The sequence below is a fragment of the Scyliorhinus torazame genome, chromosome 14 (genome assembly GCF_047496885.1).
Source record: "Scyliorhinus torazame isolate Kashiwa2021f chromosome 14, sScyTor2.1, whole genome shotgun sequence".
Lineage (NCBI taxonomy): Eukaryota > Metazoa > Chordata > Chondrichthyes > Carcharhiniformes > Scyliorhinidae > Scyliorhinus > Scyliorhinus torazame.
Window position 1 is genome coordinate 210,084,709 of NC_092720.1, and position 21,535 is coordinate 210,106,243.

At 47.3% G+C, this 21,535-nt stretch overlaps 1 pseudogene; it reads right to left on the reverse strand.

The window, feature by feature from the left end:
* Window positions 1–13: 13 nt before the first annotated feature.
* Window positions 14–19,308, reverse strand: LOC140390446 (zinc-binding protein A33-like; annotated as a pseudogene).
* Window positions 19,309–21,535: the final 2,227 nt, after the last annotated feature.

Genomic DNA, 21,535 nt, shown 5'->3' on the forward strand with positions numbered 1-21,535 from the left:
ATGGGATGGATCTATTAGTGATCTTTAATCCCACAGATTGTCAGCGGGGCCCAGTTGTTCCTGTCGATATTCCATCCCGGATTGAAGATGGGAAAGATTCTCTCAGTGAAAGTGTGGGTGAAAGTGTGGAGATGGGACATGTTGTCCGCATTGTAAAATGACACCTGTCCCCCCTCATAGTCCAGGAAAACCCCGATCTTCCCGGGATGCACACTCGAGGTGAGGCGGGTTGATGAGGGGGAGGTGGTGGCAAAATACCCAAATCCGGGATCCAACCTGACAATCCAGAATCCAGACTCTGAGCTCGGGTAGATTCCCCCTTTCCTGGTCACAGACTCTCGGGCCACTCCCAGCTCCCACCAAGTCTTCTCCCCACCTGCACCTCCCAGTAATGTCTCCCTGATGTGAATCCCTCTGCTCCCAGGACACATTCCCAGGAATCAAACCTCTGCGGGATGTCAGTGAGCAGCTGCCGTTTGTCTCCAAGTCTCACACTGGTCCGGTCCTCAGACACAATGACCCAGGAATTTGCTGTTTTCGGATCCAGAGTCAGAGAGGCTGGAGCTGGGGAAAAGTTAAAATAACACAGTCAGTGATTTCACGAGGGGGTGGGAAGGGGAGAGAGTGTGAGGAGTGAGGAGCAGAGGAGAGAGGTTTGGGAGAGGAGAGGAGAATGAGTGTTAGAGGAGAGGGAGCAGGAATGGGATGAGAACATGGAGAGAGGGGAAGGAAGAGGGGAGAGAGGGAGTGACAGAGACATGGAGAACAGAAGAGAGGGGAGGGGTGCAGTTGAGAAGAGAGTAAACTGGGCAGCAGTGAGAGGTAGTGGAGGGAGCAAGTGTGTAAAGAGGGATAATAAGAGCAGGATGAGGGAGAGAGTCCAGATTAAAGAAATTGGGAGAGGGTGAGAAAGAGAGGGCATCATACAGAGAGCAGGATAATGTGAGGCTGTGAGAGAATGAGATGGATCGGTAGAGAGCTCAGGCTGGCAGGGAGAGAGTGTCAGACAGACAGCAGGAAGGTGAATACAAAATTGGGAGAGTGTAAGAAATAGAGAGTGAGATGGTAGTGAGAGCAGGAATGCGGGAGAGAGAAAGGAAGAGTGTGTGAGAGATAGAATGGGAGGGAGAATGTGCAAGACAGGACAGGAAAGAAAGCGGCAGGGAAAGTGGGAGGGCTGTAGCAGAATGATGAGGGAAAAGTAGAGGAAGTGGGGAAAGAGTATGTGTAGGTGGAAGACAACATGGGAAGGTGCTGAGAGGGAGAGTGGGTGGAGAATGGAGATTCAGAGCTGGAGGTACAGATGAGTACATGGGAGGAAGAGGGAGCGATTGTGGGGAAGGGAAGAGAGATTGTGGGAAACACTGAGGGAAGGAGGAGAGAGGAAGCTAAAGAGGGAGGGAGAGAGTTGAGGGGAATGAGGAAAGTGTTGGTGGAGGTCGGCACAGTGTCATTGTGATTAGGACTGCTCCTTTTTGGTTTGGAGAAGTCTTGATTGGCCGAATGGCCTCCTTCTGCACTGGAGGGATTACGAGAATACAAGAATTAGGAGCAGGAGGAGGCCATTCAGCCCCTCATGACTGATTTGATTGAATATATTTCATGACCCAGTCACTACTGCTCACTGGGGAAGAGAGTCCCAAACACTAACAACCCTCTGACAGCAAACAAATTCTCCTCATCTAAGTCTCAAATGTCAGATCCCTCATTTTTAAACTGTCCCTTCATGCTCGACTCCTCCACAAGGGAAACATCCTCTCAGCATCCACCCTCTCAACTCACCTCAGCGTTTTATATGTTTCAATAAGATCACCTCTCATTCTACTAAACCCCAATGGGTATCGGCCCAACCTGCTCAACCTTTCATCATAAGATAACCCCTTCATCCCAGGAATCAGGCGACTGAACCTTCTCTGAACTGCTTCTAATGTAATGCTCATTTAAGTAAGGAGATCGAAATGGTAAACAATACTCCCGATGTGGCCTCACTAAGACCCTGTACAACTGCAGCAACATGTTTTTATATTTGATTCACCTTGCACTAAACAACAACATTCCTGTACCTGCAGACTAACCTTTTGTGATTAGTGTACCAGGACAGCCAGATCCCTCTCCATCGTACAGTTATGCAGTTTCCTTTAGTGCGATATCAGACCGGATGCCCAAATGTGTTATGATCTTGGATGAGACCCCCATATTTGATCATGTTCCAATTAGGAACCATCAACCTTTTTTGTTGGTAGACCAAATTTGAAATCCCAGTTAGGTACTAAGAGACTAAAGACATAAAATTCCATGATTGGAAAGAAACAGGTGAATTTAATTACGCAAGAGTCAACAAAGCAAACAGTTAATACTGCCTCTCTTATATTCAAAAATAAATAATTGTTATGGGCCCAGACTCGAACCACAATTTTGGTTAAGATGCCACACTAGAACCCAACTATATGCATTTGGAAGAGCCGTGAGAACCTGCACCACCGGAGTGATAACACTGACCAGTCGATAGCTTTAATATTGAAACAAACTTAAATTTGACTGAATTAAGCAGATTAGAAACAAAGAAATAGCTTTACAGTTAACAGTTACAACATTTAACTTGTTTCCTGAAACCTACCTCCATGTTCCAATTAAGCAAGCCCAAATATTTCAAATACCACTAATGTATGAAGCTAACAACCAGGTTTTACTTGCTTATCTTGGTGCAGAGTCCTTGGAGAAAGAAAGTTTTTTGGACAGAACTGAAATATCTGCCTGAATATGTAAAGGCAGGTTCTTATTAAAACATTATTTCTAATGTAATTACACCCCTTTATAATCTCAGATTCCATTTCTGTATAGACTTTCAGATTCAACTGCTTCACCTCTGAATCCTTCTGTTGTAACTTTACCAACTTTCCTGAGCTGAAAAGATATCAGCTTCATACCCCACCTGCTTCTGTTCTTTATGAACCATCTGGTCAAAGATTGTTCATGATAACTGAACCTCAGCCTCCCTATCTTTACTCCTTGAATTCACCTCCTCCAGTCTCAACCTGTGGCTTTGTAATCTTGTTGCCACACAATCTGTCAGCACCCCAGAAAATGCTTCTTGCAACACCCCAGTTGTTTGACTTTCCACAGGCTTTCCAACCACAATCGGCATCACTTCTACCTGTGATTCAGTTATATCGTTACCCAGAATAAACTGTACCCCAGAAAAAGGTCATTTCTCTTATCCTCCTACCACCACTTTTCACCGGACTTTCTGACCTTACCTTACATTGACAAACTACTCAATTTGTCATTAATTCCACAGATTATCACCGTTTCTGGCAATACTCCTCCTGAACTACATATCTCCTTATCTCTCACCATTCGAGATTAAGTTGTTCCTGTGTGTGGTAAGATTTTACCTACTGCATCTTGTACACTTGAATAAACCTTGCCCTCAAAAAATAAAATCTTTAACAAGACCCGATACCGTTTATTAACCAACCACTGAACAGGCTGTGCAAACGTTTGCACCTTCTCAGCTGTAACCCTGGTTTCTTTTGCCACTTTATTAAACCCAACTGGCTTATCCTGTTTTATAGACTCTTCCCGGAATTTTTTGTAAGAAACCAACACTGCAAATTTGTGTGTCCAACTTTATTACAATGAAATCATCTGAGTTTTCTGATCTCTCTTTCACTCTCATAGATTTCCCTTTTAACCTGAGGCTAAATCTCTTTAATATCCCCAACATTTCTCCTTTGCCTTGACCACCTGTGGATTTTTCACTACCTCAGTTTATATCCTTCACAGACTGAAAACAATGTCAAAAACCAAAACTTGATTTGGTTGCCTGCCCGGTGTCAGGGTTGAGGGCACCTGCTCAGAGCTGGAGAGGAACTTACATTGGAAGTGGGAGGATCCAGTCATTATAGTCCATGTCGGTGCCAACGACATAGGCAGGACATGGAAAGAGGTCCTGCACAGTCAGCATGAGAGACTCGGTACCAAATTAAGAAGCAACACCTCAAAGGTAATAATCTCTGGATTATTACCTGAGCCATGTGCAAACTGGCATCTGAAAAATCAGATTACAGAGATGAATGATTGGCTGAGACTGGTGTGGGAGAAGTGGGTTCCGGTTCATGGAACACTGGCACCAGTACTGGAGTTTGAGTAGATGTAGCAAATCCAGGGGTAGATTCAAGGCAGGAGGCCATCATAATAATATGGGAAATGAGGATCATACAATAACAGGAAGAGACAGTCATAAAACCTAAGAATACACCAATAGTCAAGACTAGATGGTACAAAGATAATAGAAAGACAAAACTAAAGGCTCTGGGCTGGATTCTCCGTTGCCCGACGCCAACATCGTAATCGGCAATCAGGCGGAGAATCGACTCCGACGCCCAAATCGGCCATGCTCCGCCCCCTTGGAAATGGCATAATCGCGGCGCGCGGCGCTCGCCATTGCAACGGCGTTGGCGCGTCATTGGCCGGCCCTCCCGCGATGCTCCAATCCTGATGGGCCGCATTCCCTACTGCGCGGGACACGTGTGGTTTCAGCAGTCAGGAACCTGGCGCGGTGGCTGCGGGCTGTGTCCAGCGCTGCCACACTCGGCCGGAGTCCATGCCTCTTGCTGGGGGGCTTCTGTGAGAGCTGAGGGGACTGGTGGGTGGTGGCTAGGGGGTGGCCTGTGGGGTTGCAGATGGCGGGTTGGGTCCCTGCATTGCCTGTCCATGGTGCACCGCACGACCTCTGTAGGTCATCAGCCATGCGCATGCGCGGCCTGGGACTTGGCCATTCTCCGGCCGTTTTCGGCGTGGGAGCCGGAAGTTTCATCCGGCGCCACTGCTAGCCCCTCACTGGTCCCGGTGAGAGGTTGGCACCAATTTTTTCACGGCAAACCTGTGAATTCTCCATTCGAGCCGGCTGAAACAGCGAATCCAGCCTTCTGTATCTGAATTCACACAGCATTCGTAACAAAGTAAATGATTAGATAGCAGACATTGAAGTAAATAAACATGATCTGTTAACCATTATGGAGACCTGGCTGGGGGAGGACAAGAATTGTGTCCTGAGTATTGAGCGGTATTTGACATTGAAGAAGAATAGTAAATTCGGCAAATATAAAGACTCAGGAGGCCCAAGAAGGTAAATTCAAAAGACGTTTAATTCGGCAACAAAAGTAAAGGCTACAACGCGGCTTACAGTCCCAAAGTCCCACTCGGGACTCCTGCTCATGTCAGTCCCATTCTGGGCCGGCTTTTATGAGGTGATTTTCACAAGCCCCAGCTGATGGGCCACTAGCTGGGAAGCTCGTATTCCATGAGTCTCACGGAGAGATTTATTTGGGGTGTCCGTGCGGGTTATTACAGTAGAGGTGCAGGGGTAGCACTGCTGATCAAGGATGGTCTCAGGACAATAGCTGGAGGTGACCTTGGTTCACGAGATCGGGATGGACAATTGGTTTGGGTGGAGATGAGGAATAGTTGGGGGAAAAGTCAACAGGGGGAATGGTCCACAGGCCTCCCAACAGTAACCACAATGTGGGCTACAGTATACCAGGAGAAATATTGGGTGTTTCTGATAAAGGGATGAGAATAATCACGGGTGATTTTAATCTACATATAAACTGGAAAAATCAGATTGGCAGGAGTTGCCTGGATGAGGAGTTTATAGAAAGCGTTCAGAATAGTTTCTTATAGCAGCACGTTCTGGAAAAGACCAGAGAACACCATAGAATCATAGAATCATAGAATTTACAGTGCAGAAGGAGGCCATTCGGCCCATCGAGTCTGCACCGGCTCTTGGAAAGAGCACCCTACCCAAGGTCAACACCGCCACCCTATCCCCATAAACCAGTAATCCCACCCAACACTAAGGGCAACTCTGGACACTAAGGGCAATTTATCATGGCCAATCCACCTAACCTGCACATCTTTGGACTGTGGGAGGAAACCGGAGCACCCGGAGGAAACCCACGCACACACGGGGAGGATGTGCAGACTCCGCACAGACAGTGACCCAAGCCAGAATCGAACCTGGGACCCTGGAGCTGTGAAGCAATTGTGCTATCCACAAGGCTACCGTGCTGCCCTTACACCTTACATTAGACTTGATATTGTGTAATGTGACAGAATTAATGAATCAACTCAGAGTGAAGGCAGCCCTAGGTAGCAGCAGCCACAATATGATTGAATTTGAAATCCTGTTTGAAAGGGAAAAGAGTGACTTTAAGATCAATATTTTAAACTTAAATAGGAGCAACTATGTGGTGATAAAGCTGAGCTAGCTGTTGTGAACTGGGACACCAGGCCCGGGGATACATCAATAGAGAAGCAGTGGCAGAGATGTAAGGGGACATTTCAGAATAGTAGATTCAACGCGGCCTCCCCCCCCCCCCCCCCCCCCCCCGGCGATTCTCCACGCTCGACGGTCCGAATGCCTGCCAAGTTCGGCCGAGTCCCGCAGGCGTCGTTCGCGGGTGGTCCTACCTGGCGGGAACTCGGCGTTCAGGCTGCGGGGGCCTTCCTGGTGGGGTAGAAGGGGGATCCAACTCCAGGGGGGGCCTCAACGGTGGCCAGGCCCGCGATCGGGGGCAGCCGATCGGCCGGCAGCTAATTGCGGGAGGCACCTATGTTCCTCCTCGCTGGGCCCCTTTGGGCTCCGCCATGTTGCCCAGGGCCGGCACAGAGAAGGTATCGCATGGACATACTTGGACCGGCGCCAGCTGTGGCGCGCATGCGTGGGCCCGCGCCGCCCATGCTGGTGCCCATATTGGCAGCTGGAGCTGCATGAAGTGCTCCAGTGCTGTGCTGGCCCCCTGTGCGTTGGGGGATCGCTGCTCCTAGTGGCCAGATGACACCGTCGTAAAACGCTCCGGCATTTACTACGCCGTCAACACTCTGCCACTTAAACGGAGAATCCCATCCCATGTCTCTGTTGGCTCTGATCTGCAGAATCCAGAGGTTTGTGCCATCTGGCTAGATTTATTGTTCAGGGTATGGGAGAAGGAAGGGTTGGAGAGGCTTAGAGATGTGTTTCTGGAGGGTAGGTCCGCCGGCCTAGACAAGCTGTTAGAGAAGTTCCAGCTCCTGAGAGGGAACGTATTTAGGGACTTTCAGGTGCGTGATTTGTTACGTAGGGAACTACCTTCATTTCCGCTGGTGCCATCGCCTTCGCTAATGGACAGGAATCTGTCCGTGGCCGAGTATGGGGACGGTAACATTTCAGAGGTTTATGGGCAGATGTTGGCAACTGAACAGGCATCGTTGGAGGAAGTAAAGAGGAAGTGGGAGGATGAGCTGGGATTAGTCTTGAAGGGGGAATATGGTGAGGCTCTTCATTGGATCAACTTCACATCCTCGGGTACGCAGTTGAGCCTGATCCAGTTCACAAGGTTGTGCACAAGGTGCACCTGAGCAGGGCGGGTATGAGTGGCTTCTTCCTAGGGGTGGAGGATACATGTTAGCGGTGCTCTTGGGGTCTGGAGAATAGACACATATGTTGATCTTGCCCCAAGCTGGTTAGTTTCTGGGGTTCCTTGATTGACGATGTCAGGGATTTTGGGTGTTCAGTTGGAGCTGTGTCCATCGGTGGCCATTTTTGGAGTATCGGACTCGCTGATGCTGCAGATGTCTTCACCTCACTGATAGCCCAGAGGTGAGAACTGTTTGGGTGGAGGTCCTCGGTGCCGCCTAAATCCTCAGCTTGGTTGGGAAACCTAATGGAATTTCTGCACTGAGAGGAGATCAAGTAGACTATGAAGGGGTGGGTGGCAGGATTCTACTTGAGGTGGCAGCATTCATCTGCTTCTTCAGGGAAATGGTCACCATCAGCTGTTAAGAGGGGGGTTGCCTCTTAGCTGGGTTAAGGGTCATTCAGGCTTTGTTTTCTGTATGGGGGAGGGGAGGGTGGTTTGGGGGATGGGGTGGGTGCAAGGGGACTGGTTGTATTGGTCGGGGCTTGTTTGTTACAATGCAAACATTTTCTTGAATAAGGTTACTCTGTTCATGAGGAAAGCGTTTGCAATAAATATTTTTTTAAAGAATATATAGAATGGCAGAGATCAAAGATCAAACCCCTGCAATTATGTAGCAAGAACAAAATCGGTATCTAGTGTTCCCACACTAAACATAAGGAGAAGCCTCAATGTCTCCAATGAGCTTTGCGCACAAGCAGTGGGAGAGAGGCCACATCTGGAGTGAAGCCACAGGCAGAGTGAGCTTTAAGCTTCAAACTTGGGAATTTGAAGCCGAGCGGGTATTCGCTGCACAGTGGTAAGAGGTGCTCTTTGCTTTTTCTCTTAGCTTTGCAACTATTAAATCTTCACAGAAGGGTCTTGCCCTGCTGTAGCTGATTGATAAGTAGTGGACAAGGATGGTAAGTCTTTCCAACTTTCATCAATTATAGTTTGAAAATAAGTTCTGTGGTTTATACTCTGTAAGGGCTCTAATTGGTAGTAACGAGGACAAGCAAAGAAGGGCCATAGAAAATTGGATTTAATCTAATGTCAAGCATCTTCAAAAGCTGTAATTCAAAAGGGTAAGTCATGGCAGGAGAACTCAATATAAAACTATTGAATTTACAGTGCAGAAGGAAGCCATTCAGCCCATCGATTCTGCACCGGCCCTTGGAACAAGCACCCTACTTAAACCCATGCCTCCACCCTATCCCTGGGGAGAAATTGCAAATTTGACATAGACAGTTGCCCGAGGCCAGAATTGAACCTGGGACCCTGGAGCTGTGAGGCAGCCGTGCTAACCACTGTGCCACTGTGCCCACCCCCAAGCCTTGGTTTGCACCTCTTGCTCCATGTGGGAGGCTGAGAACATTTCCAGTGCCCGGGCCAACATTTGTGCAGGAAGTGGCTCCAGCGACAGCTCCTGGGGCTGGGGACACTGTGGGGCATCCGTGCGGCGGAGTGTGTCGTTGATAACATGTATAGAGAGGTGGTCACACCGCAGGCTCAGATGCCACAGGCAGTAAGGGAATGGGTGACACCAGGCAGTGCAAGAGAGCTCGGCAGGCAGAGCAGGGATTTCCTGTGGCCTTTCTCCTACAAAACAGATATAATGTTTTGGATACTGTTGAGGGGAATGACCTCTCAGGGGAAAGCAGCAACAATGAAATGTTTTGCACCACGGTTGGTTCTGCTGCAGAGAGGAGGAGTAAAAGGTCTGGGAATGTAATAGTTATTGGGGATTCACTTGTATGGGGAACAGATAGGAGTTTTTGTAGCCGCAAACAAGACTCCAGGATGGTATGTTGTCTCCCTGGTGCTTGGGTCAAGGATGTCTCGGAGCTGTTACAGGACAGTCTGGAGGGGGAGGGTGAACAGCCAGTAGTTATGGTGCACATCGGTACCAAGACATAAGTTAAAAAAAAGGGATGAGGTCCTGAAAGCAGAATATTGGGAGCTAGGAAGAAAGTTGAAAAGTCAGACATCAAAGGTAGTGATCTCAGGATTACTATCAGTGCCACGTGCTTGTCAGAGTAGAAATAGCAGGATGTATCGGATGAATACATGGCTGAAGAGATGGTGTGAAGGGGAGGGCTCCAGATTCCTAGGACATCGGGACAGATTCTGGGGGAGATGGGACCAGTACAAACTGGATGGTTACACCTGGGCAGGATCAGTACTGATGCCCTTGTGGGGTGTACTTGCTAGAGCGGTTTGGAGGGTTTAAACTAATATGGCAGGGGGATGGGAACTTATGTAAGGATTCAGAGCAGGGGGAATCAAGAACAAGAGAAAAAAACAGAAAGGAGAATAAGAAAAGTGATAGGCAGAGAAATCAAGAGCCTATATCAGTTGACACTGTAAAAAATAGTAGCGAAGGGACACGTTATATTAAAAGAACTAGCCTTAAGAGTGTGTACTTGAACACATGGAGCATTCAAATTCAAATGGATAAATTAGTTGCACAGATAGATGTAAATGGATATGATATAGTTGGGATTACAGAGACATGGCTCCAAGGTGACCAAGGATGGGAACTAAACTTTGAGGGCTATTCAGTTTTTAGGAAGGACAGATAGAAAGGAAGTGGAGTTGCATTGTTGATTAAAGATGTTATTGATACAATATTGAGGAAGGATATTGGTACAGTTGATGTGGAATCTGTCTGGGAGGAGTTATGAAACATCAAGGAGCAAAAACATTCATCGGGATGGTATAAAGTCCACCGAATTGCAGTGGTATTGTTGGGAATAGTATTAGACAGGAAATCAGAGATGCAAATGAGAAAGGAACATCTGTGATTATGGGTGACTTTAATCTGCATATAAATTGGGTGACTCAAATTTGTCACAGTACAAGAGGAGGAATTTCTGGAGTATATACAGGATTGTTTTCTGGACCAGTATGTTGAGTAATGGTAGCACAGTGGTTAGCACGGTAGCACAGTAGTTAGCACTGTTGCTTCACAGCTCCAGGGTCCCAGGTTCGATTCCCAGTTTGGGTCACTGTCTGTGCGGAGTCTGCACGTTCTCCTCACGTCTGCGTGGGTTTCTTCTGGGAGTTCCGGTTGCCTCCCACAGTCCAAATATGTGCAGGTTAGGTAGATTGCCCATGCTTAATTGTCCTTAGCGACCAAAGAGGTTAGGTGGGGTTGCTGGGTTATGGGTATGGGCGGAGGTGTGGGCTTAAGTGGGGTGCTCTTTCCAAGGGCCGGTGCAGTCTCGATGGGCCGAATGGCCTCCTCCTGCACTGTAAATACTATGTCTATTCCATGTCTAGGAATCAACAAGGGAACAGGCCATCCTGGACTAGGTGTTATGCAATGAGAAAGGATTAGTTGGCAATAGAAGCTTTGGGGAATGTGTGACTATAATATGGTAGAATTCTTTATCAATGTAAATAGTGAGGTAGTTGATTCTGAGACCAGGGACCTAAACCTCAATAAAGGTAATTATGATGATATAAGGCATGAGCTGGCAATAACGGACTGGGAAACATTATTTAAAGGAAGAACAGCGAATAAGCAATGGCAGGCATTCAAGGAACGAATAGGTGAACTCCAAAACTTCTTTATTCTTATTTGGTGCAAGAGTTGAAAGGGATATGTGGCCAAACCATGGCTTATAAGGGAAATTAGGCATTGTATTAGATTCAAAGAAGAGCCATACAAATTAGCAAGAAAAAGCATGTGCGGCATGGTGGCATAGTGTTTAGCACTGCAGCCTCACAGCTCCAGGGACCCCAGTTCAATTCCGGCCTCAGGTGACTGTCTGTGTGGAGTTTGCACTTACCCCCGTGTCTGTGTGGGTGTCCTCCGGGTGCTCCGGTTTCCTCGCACAGTCCAAAGATATGCAGGTTAGGTGGATTGGCCATGATAAATTGTCCCTTAGTTTTGAAAATGTTAGGTGATGTTACTGAGTTATGGGGATGAGGTGACGGTGTGGGTTTAAGTAGGGTGCTCTTTCCAAGGACTGGTGCAGACTCGATGGGCCAAATGGCCTCCTGCTGCACTATAGATTCTATGATTCTACCTGAGGATTGGGATCAGTTTAAAATTCAGCAAAGGCAGACCAAGGGATTAATTAAGAAGGGGAAAATACATTTTAAAGTAAACCAGCGGGGAACATTAAAACGGACTGTAAAATTTTCCATAGGTATATAAAGAGAAAAAGATTGATAAAACTATTGTAAGACCCTTACAGTCAGAAACAGGGAAATTCATAACAGGGAACAAAGAAATAACTGAGGAACTCAATTCGTACTTTGCTTCTGTCTTCACAAAAGAAGACATGAATAATGTACTGGAAGTTCTGAGAAGCACAGGTTTTCGTGAGGAGCTGAAGGAAATTAGTATTAGTAAAGTAATGGTTTTGGGGACATTAATGGGATTGAAGGAGGACACATTCCCAGGGTCTGACAATTTGTATTCCAGAGTACTTAAGGAAGAGGTCCTAGAAATAGTAGATCCATTGTGGTCATTTTGCAAAATTCTTTGGACTATGAAATAGTTCCTCAGATTGGAGGGTAGCGAATGTAATCCCGCTATTCAAAAAGGAGGATAGAGAAAACAGGGAACTATAGACCAGTAAGCCTGACGTCCGTAGTAGGGAAGTTGCTGGACTCCATTATCAAGGATTTCATAGCACAGAATTTGGAAATCAGTAGTGTAGTCAGACAAAGGCAGCATGAATTTACGAAAGGAAAATCATACTTGACAAATCTACCAGAATTTTTAAAGTTGTAACTAGGCGAGTTGACCAGAGAGAACCAGTGGGTGGTTTATTTAGACTTTCTGGAGGCTTCAACAAGGTCTCACATAGCAGGTTAATTCTCCCCGTATCTGCGTGGGTCTCACCCCCACAACCCAAAGATATACAGGATAGGTGGATTGACCATGCTAAATTGCCCCTCAATTAGAAAAAAATGATTGGTTACTCTAAATGTATTTTTACAAAGCACATGGGATTACATGTCGTGTCTTGAGATTGATAGAAAGTTGGTTAGCAGACAGGAAGCAAAAAAGTTGGAACAAATGGGTCTTTTTCCGATTGGCAGGCAGTGACTAGTGGGTTACTGCAAGGATCTGTGCTCGGATCCCAACTATTCACATTATATATTAATGATTGGGATCAGGGAACTAAATGTTTTATTTCCAAATTTGCAGATCATACAAAGTTGGGTGGGAGGATGCAGAGATGCTTCAGCGGGATTTGGACAAGCTGAGTGAGTGGGCACACGCATGGCAGGTGCATGGCAGATGCAGTATAATGTGGATAAATGTGAAGTTATCTGCTTCGGTAGCAAAAATAGGAAGGCAGATTATTATTTGAATGGGTATAAATTGAGAGAGGTGGATACTCAGCGAGACATTGGTGTCCTTATGCATCAGTCGTTGAAGGTAAGCGTGCAGATACAGCAGGCAGTAAACAAGGCAAATGGTATGTTAGCCTTCATAGCAAGGGGATTTGAGTATAGGAATAGAGATGTTTTACTGCATCTATATAGGACATCGGTGAGGCAACACCTGGAGTATCGTGTGCAGTTTTGGTGTCCTTATCTGAGGAGGATGTTCTTGCTATGGAGGGAGTGCTGCAAAGGTTTACCGGGCTGATTCCTGGAATGGTGGGAGTGTCATCTGAGGAGAGACTAAATCAGTTAGGATTATATTCCTTGGAGTTGAGAAGAGCGAAAGGGGATCTCATAGAAACTTACATAATTCTAACAGGATTAGACAGGGTCGATTCAGAAAGAATGGGCGGGATTCTCCGACCCCCCCGCCGGGTCAGAGAATCGGCGGGGTGCGGCGTGAATCCCGCCCCCGCCGGCCCCCGCAGTCTTTGGCAGGGGCGGGAATCGTGCCGCGCCGGTCGGCGGGCCCCCCTGGCGATTCTACGGCCCATGATGGACCAAAATCCCGCTGGTTCTATGCCGGTCCCGCCGGCGTAAATTGGACTAGGTCCCATACCGTCGGCACCTGGCAGCGCGGGAGGGCTCTGGGGTCTTGGGGAGGGGCGTGGGTCAAACTGGTCCCGGGGGGTGCCCCCACGGTGGCCTGGCCCGCGATCGGGGCCCACCGATCCGCGGGCAGGCCTGTGCCATGGGGGCGCTCTTTTCCTACGCGCCAGCCATGTCAGGCTCCACCATGGCCGACGCGTAGGTGAACCCCCTACCTGCGCATGTGTGGGGATGATGTCAGCAGCCGCTGACGCTACCGCGCATGCGCAGACCCGTGACGGCCGACGGAATCCCTTCGGCCCCGGCTGGCATGGTGCCAAAGGCCTTCCACGCCAGCCGGCGGGGCGCCAACCACTCCGGGGTTGGCCTAGCCCCTAAAAGTCCGGAGGATTCCGCACCTTTGGGGTGGCCCGACGCCAGAGTGGTTCACACTACTCTGTCCTGCCGGGGCCTCCCGCCCCCGGGTATGGGAGAATCCTGCTCAATGTTCCCAATGGTGAGGGAGTCCAATACTAGGGGTCATAATTTGAGGATAAGGGTAAACCTTTTAGGACTGAGGTGAGGAGAAATTTCTTCACCCAGAAAGTGGTGAATCAGTGGAATTCACTACCACACAAAGTAGTTGAGGCCATTTGTGAATGGTGTGTAATTTCAAGAAGGAATTAGCTATGGTTCTTGGGGCTAAAGGGAAGGTGGGATCAGGATATTGAACTTGATGATCAGCCGTGATCATAATGAATGGCAGAGCAGGCTCAAAGGGCCGAATGGCCTCCTCCTGCTGCTATTTTCGATGTATGTTTCTATGTTACACCATCTGAGATACCTGGAGACTCAATTCTATCTTGATCTTCCACTGCACAGCGATGCCCCACACAGAAGAACAGCCTGTATAATGGTCTGATCACTGGTCTAAGAGGGATCACTAGAAACTGCATCGTAAATCATGCAAGGATTGTGTTCCCTTTCTTTCCTGCCTAATATTTACATCACAAACATCATCAAAACATAAAACATCATCATTCTCACAATGCAGTTTCTGGGATCTTGCTGTTCACAAATTGGTTTTCTCATTTCCTACATTACAACAGTGACTGTTCCTCAACAATATTCCACTGGTTCGGAAGTTCCGGGAATGAAGGCAGTTTTTAAGTTCAAGGTCCATTTATTGTGCAATGATTTCTCCGTGACCAGGAAGTGAGATTTTTCTTACTGCTGCTCGCCGCTCTTTTCCCTCTCTCACCCCCGCTGTATAGTCAAGTCACCCCCATTTCCCTCACCGGAGTCAGAGGAGAGTTTCCTGTCTCCTGTCCCCTCCTCAGGAACCACAGAACCACACTGCAAACCCGTGGGAAACTGGACAGTGATATTGTTCTGAAGATCAGGCCTCAGAATGGACTCTGAGCAAATTCACATAGCGAGCAGTGGCTTCACTGGTTCACTACCTGCTCCATCAATGGAGTCACTCAAAAAATCAACCTCACTCAATCCAAACTCCCTATTCTAGATTTAAAACTATACCGACTTTGATCTGGACTCTGTGACTGTGTTAAACCTGTGGATTTTTGCATTCTCCCTTCTGTTTTGAACCTTGAACATTTCAATAATATCACCACACTCCCTCCCTTATCCAGTGCAGACTCGCAGTTTCTGCAGCCCCTCCTCTTGATGAAGGTGTCCAATTCCACCAGCCAGATTCTCTGCCGTTTAACACTTGCTCTCTAATGTCTCAATGTCTTCCCGATAAACGATGACAAAAAATGTTCCCCAGAAAGACAGACGGGACCAGTCCAGTCTCCTCGACAAATTGGGTTTCCCATCCTGAGATTGGTGCTCTATTCCTCTGGTTAGACAGATCCCTTCACTGCTTTGACACACGGTGCTGATGGCTTCAGACACTCACCCAGAGGAACCCACAGAGAGTCAAATATGAGAATGGAGAGGTTCCCGAGGATTAACAACCGGCAAAGTGAATATTTAATCTGGGACCTTGGAGACCCTTTAGTCCCTTCACAACTGGATTTAAAATCAGAAAAATGAATAGACGAGTTTTACCGGGGTTAATGGAGTTTATCATTTCTCTCCACGCTATGTACTGTAAAGGGCCTTTGAACTTCCCGATAGACAGGGCGGCAGCAGAAACTGAGAGTGAGCGAGTCTCATCATTAATCCTGTATGTTAAAAAAAGATGCAATAAATGTGTCTGTGAGAAGATTTTAGAACGTGTTATTTTCAGCATTTTTGATGATAGAGAAAATGTACAAAGTGCAATATTAATCACGTTTCTATCACTGAGAAAGGGATAACTTGGAAATTCAGAGGCAGAGAATGGAAACCCCCATGTCCTGAAAAAGGTTCACAGTCTGATAACAGATTAGTTACCGGGATATACAAATCACAGGGGAAGAGAAACATTTAGCCTGTCCACTTGCTGTTTTACAAACAAAGCTTGTAGAACAAAGACAAAGGCTGAAAACATCTGGAACTTAATGTTCACCTCTGTAATAACTGATCCCACAACCCGCCGAGATTCCTGCTCTCCTCTCCTGGCATCTTGAATATCTCCGATTTTAGTCCCTCCCCCATTGGGAGCTCGACCTTCAGCTGCCGAGGTCCTGAGCTCTGGAATTCCCTCCCTGATCCTCTCCGTCTCTCTGTCTCTCTTTCTTCCTCAATCACTCTCTCTAAAATCCACGTCCGTCATCCGGATTAATATTTCCTCATGTGTCTCTGTGTCACTTTGTGTTTTTTAACGCTCCTGTGAAACTCCTTTAGACTTTATTTTCCATTAAAGGCGCTATATAAATGCAGCTCCTTGCTGTTGTGGTTGTTAAGGACACAGAACCAGTTTGTATCACAGGATAAAAATAGAATCCGTTCCCCCTTTAACGTCTGAGTTTCTCGGGTTGCTCAGGCTCCATGCAGGGACATGGATGACTCTCTCCTTGGATACATGGACCGTGCGGCTCTCTCAGGGTCAGTCGGAAGGTCACAGACACTAACAGCCAACATTAGGCAAGTGATAACTTCCAGCCTGGGAACCAGGTTGTATTATTTACCTGACTTCTTGCCATTTATACAATATTGTGGAACAGTTCTAGAAAATCTAATACTGTCTAATCACGGCCATAAAGATAGTTAGTATAAAGCAGTTTTATGTGAATTATAAATGGAATTGTTGGCGTCCGAAGAACAATCCTTTAAAGTTGTGACAATCAAGAAATAAATCCACAAGAATTTTACTGAGTTATTTGATCAAACTGCAGATTTTCAGTAAAGAACATGTCCTACCTTCTCTTCCGACAAGCTTCCTCCTGAAAGAAATGAATGAGGAACAGTGAGGATGACAGTAACAGATTTCAGGAGGAGTTAGACAGGCTGGTGAAATGAGCAGACTCAGAGCAGATGAGATTTCACACGGAAGTGGAAAATTATGGATTTTGGAAGGAAGATTGTGGAGAGTCAAATAAACTGGAACTGAGCATCAGCCCCACTCACAGACACAGTGACTCTCACACACCGTACCAGACACACCCACACACTCACAACATGGTGGAACTGAGCATCAGCCCCGCTCACAGACACAGTGACTCTCACACAACGTACCAGACACACCCACACACTCACAACATGCTGGAACTGAGCATCAGTCCCGCTCACAGACACTGTGACTCTCACACACCGGACCAGACACCCACACACTCACAACATGCTGGAACTGAGCATCAGTCCCGCTCACAGACACAGTGACTCTCACACACCGTACCAGACACACCCACACACTCACAACATGGAACTGGAACTGAGCATCAGCACCGCTCACAGACACTGTGACTCTCACACACCGGACCAGACACACCCACACACTCACAACATGGAACTGAGCATCAGCACCGCTCACAGACACTGTGACTCTCACACACCGGACCAGACACACCCACACACTCACAACATGGAACTGAGCCTCAGCCCCGCTCACAGACACAGTGACTCTCGCACACCGTACCAGAAACACCCACACACTCACAACATGCAACTGGAACTGAGCATCAGCCCCGCTCACAGACACAGTGACTCACACACACCGTACCAGACACACCCACACACTCACAACATGCAACTGGAACTGAGCATCAGCCCCGCTGACAGACACAGTGACTCTCACACACCGTACCAGACACACCCACACACTCACAACATGCAGCTGGAACTGAGCATCAGCCCCACTCACAGACACAGTGACTCTCACACACCGTACCAGACACACCCACACACTCACAAAATGCTGGAACTGAGCATCAGCCCCGCTCCCAGACACAGTGACTCTCACACACCGTACCAGACACACCCACACACTCACAACATGCAACTGGAACTGAGCATCAGCCCCGCTCACAGACACAGTGGCTCTCACACACCGTACCAGATACACCCACACACTCATAACATGCAATTGGAACTGGATTACAACGGAGGTTCTAGGAGAAAATTAAAATTGGAAATACGGAAATAATCGCAAAGCAACGATCAAGACCAGGAGAATTACTTTCGCTCCGTAGTTTCTGCAGATAGTGTGGGGGCCGTTAGTTCAGAGACAACAGCAGAATAGTTCAGGAAGGGAAACAATTTCAGTTTAATTCTGATTCTAATGTATCAGTAAATTCTATATTAAGTTCACAATTATCATCAGTTACTTTGTGACTCTGAAGTTTCACTGAACTGACCCGCAATATATTCCCTCACCTTCAGAAATATCAGCTCGTCTTTTTGCTCCATCTGTTTCTGCAACTTTGACAGTTTCTCCTCAATAGAATTTAAATTCTCCTGAATCTCTCGAAGGTTTGCCTCCATTGGTTCCAGAATCCTCTCCTCTTCTTCCCTGAGATCTCTGAGTAAACGCTGCTCTTTCTCAGTGAGAATCTGGTGCATTTTACTGAACTCGGATGTGATGTGGGTCTGCAGACTGCTCGACTGTTCCTACCAAATTAAATGTGAAACATAATTAATGTCCCGCGATAAAGGGAACAAAACTAACCGAGATCCCAGAAAATCAGCACAGGGAGACCTTACCCTAACTTCAGAAATCTTCCCTTTCTGTTTCTGTTCCGTTTCGAGAACCGCCGATTTCTTCACTGTGAGAGAATCTAAGGAAGATTTCAGCTGATCCTGGGATTGGGAGAGAAAATCACAGAATGAAAACGTCAGAGCAGGAAAATGGGAGAAACCTATCAGTTTATAAAATATTTTCTAATTTACCTTGTAGATTTCAGCAGCTTCTTTAATCTGCAGGAAGCGGTGCCCTCTGTGTTCCCGCGAATCGCTACAAATCAGACAGATCAATTTCTTGTCAGTTTCACAAAACAGCTTCAGTTCTTCCTGATGTTCCTCACAGTGAAGTTTACTTTCCTTCTCTTTCCGATTCAGCTTCAATTTTCGAGTTTCCTCTGTCAGATTCACTACGGGCAGATTTGCCCTGAAGTTTCTTTCCGGAAACTCCTCTCTACATTCCGGGCAGGAATTTATCTCCTTCTTTTCCCAACACTGGGAGATACAGGAGCGGCAGAAGTTGTGTCCACAATCCAGAATTGCCGGATCAGTGAAGAAATCGAGACAAATGGGACAAATTGTCTCCTCGGTCAATCTCTGGACCTGCTGTCTGAGAGCCATGTTCACACTCAGCACTTCCTGATTCAAACTGGTTTTAATTTGGATGTTACCGCATTCCTGAACTCATCCAGTTCCGCGATTTCCTGATGACGTTCACTACGATACTGTGATAATTATTATTAAAAGCTACTTACTGTCCTGTCAATTTTTTCACGGGCTGGAATAAAACCTTCGTATTTTAAAGGACAACCCGGTTTAAAACAGGGAGTGCGGATTGAACCCTGGCTGCCAGGTTAAGGTCCATGGGGTGTTGGCAGTGTAGGAGGAAGGAGTTGGAGGGTGGGGACTGATATTATATTGCCCTCTGCCCCAGACTTAACTCGCTGTCGAATACAGAGCCTCTGGTGAAACACAGGCTAAGATCCAGATCCAGAAACTGAATCGTGTTCATGATCGCAGCCACTCAGCCGGAAACACAAAGAGACGGAAACGTCACGGAGTTATTCTCGATGATCGATACAGAGAAGATCTTTCCAGGGATTGGACCTGTGAGGTTCAAATTTATTTGTAAGGTAGTCTTGCATTCATATAGCGCCTTTCACAACCTCTGGGTGTCCCAAGTGTGTTAAAGGCCACAAAGTAATTCCAATGTGGAGATGCTGTTGTCATAGCAACATAGAGTTTACAGCACAGAAAGAGGCCCTTCAGCCCATCGGGCCCACGCTGTCCATCAAGCACCTATCCATTCTAACCCCATTTTCCAGTACTTGGTCAGTTGCCTTGTGTGCTTTGGCATTTCAAACACTCATCTAAATGCTTCTGAAATGTTGTGAGGGTTCTGCCTCTCCCACCCTTTCAGACAGTGAGTTCCAGATTCCCACCCCTTCTGGGTGAAAAAGCTTTTCTTCAAATCCCCTCTAAACCTCCTGGCCACTTTCCTTAAACCTCCTGGTTATTGACCCCTCTACTAAAGGGGGCAAGTTTCTTCCCATCTACGCTGTCTATGTCCTTCATTATTTTGTACACAGTAATTCCCCCCCCCCATCCCCCACCCCCGGCCTTCTCTGCTCTAAGGAGAACAACACCAACCTAAACAGCCTCTCTTCAATGCTGAAACTCAGGCAACATCTTGCTGAATCACCTCTGCACATTTTCTACTGACAACCAGGACTGCAGTCAGTGGTCTAACTGTGGCCTAACCAGTGTTTATTCAGCTCCATCATAACCTCTCCGCCATTATAATCTATGCCTCAGTTAATGAAGGCAAGTATCCCATATGCCTTCTTAACCTGACCTGATACATTCAGGGTTCTATGGACATGCACAGCAAGGTCCCTTGATCATCTGTACTTCCTAGGGGCCGACCGTTCATTGTGCATTCCCTTGCCTTATTAGTCCTCCCAAAATACATCACCTCATGCTTATCAGGATTAAATTCCACTTGTCACTGTTCTGCCCATCTGGCCAATCCATCTATATTGTCCTTTTATCTAAGGCGTTCCTCCTCACTATTTACCGCACCACCAGTTTTCACTGATCATACCCCCCACATTCACATCCAGATCATTAATGTTCACTACAAACAGAAAGGGACCCAGCACCGATCCCTGTGAAACACCGCTGGACACAGGTTTCCAGTCACAAACAATCTTCGACCATCACATAGAATCATAGAATCCCGACAGTGCAGAAGGAGGCCATTTGGCCCATTGAGTCCGCACTGACTCTCCGAAAGAGCACCCTAACCTGGGCTCAATCCCCCACCCTATCCCTGTGAGGCACAATTTAGCATATCCAATCCAACTAATTTGTACATCTTTGGACTATGGGAGGAAATCAGCGAACCCGGAGGAAACACACACAGACATAGGACGAATGTGCAAACTCCAAACAGTCCGAGGTCAGAATCGAACCCGGGTCCCTGTCTCTGTGAGGCAGCAGTGCTATCCACTGTGCCACCGTACCGCCCCTTTTGAAAATATTTTTACTTCATTACATTTAAGGAAGCGAGTGAGTATAAACACCATTGTTAAGCAGCAGTTGATGTCTCCATGAAGTGCAAATTAATACCGAACTGTGAACTCAAGGTGTGAAATGCGGATTCTGGAACACTATCAGTTGTCAAACCTCGGAGTGACCTCTGCTGGAACTTTAGCTTTAGGTGAATTGGGCATTCTGAATTCTCCCTCTGTGTATCTGAACAGGCGCTGGAATGTGACCAAGAGGGGCTTTTCACAGTAACTTCATTGCAGTGTTAACGTAAGCATACTTGTGACACTAATACCCGTACCGGGTATGGTATGAGTGTCCCCACCCTCCGCCATACCCACCCTCACTCGGCGGGGTATCAAGTGGCTGACCCATGGACAATGCCCACCCACTGTAGCCACTACGGGAGTGCTGGCGGGGGTGCAGAGCAGCACCAGCTGGGACGGGTGCCAGGGCCAGAGGCCTCCACGGTGCCGGGCATGTGTGAAAATGCGGGGGGACAAGTGGGGACGTAGCCCGAAGTGCCAACCAGGGGCACCATGTAG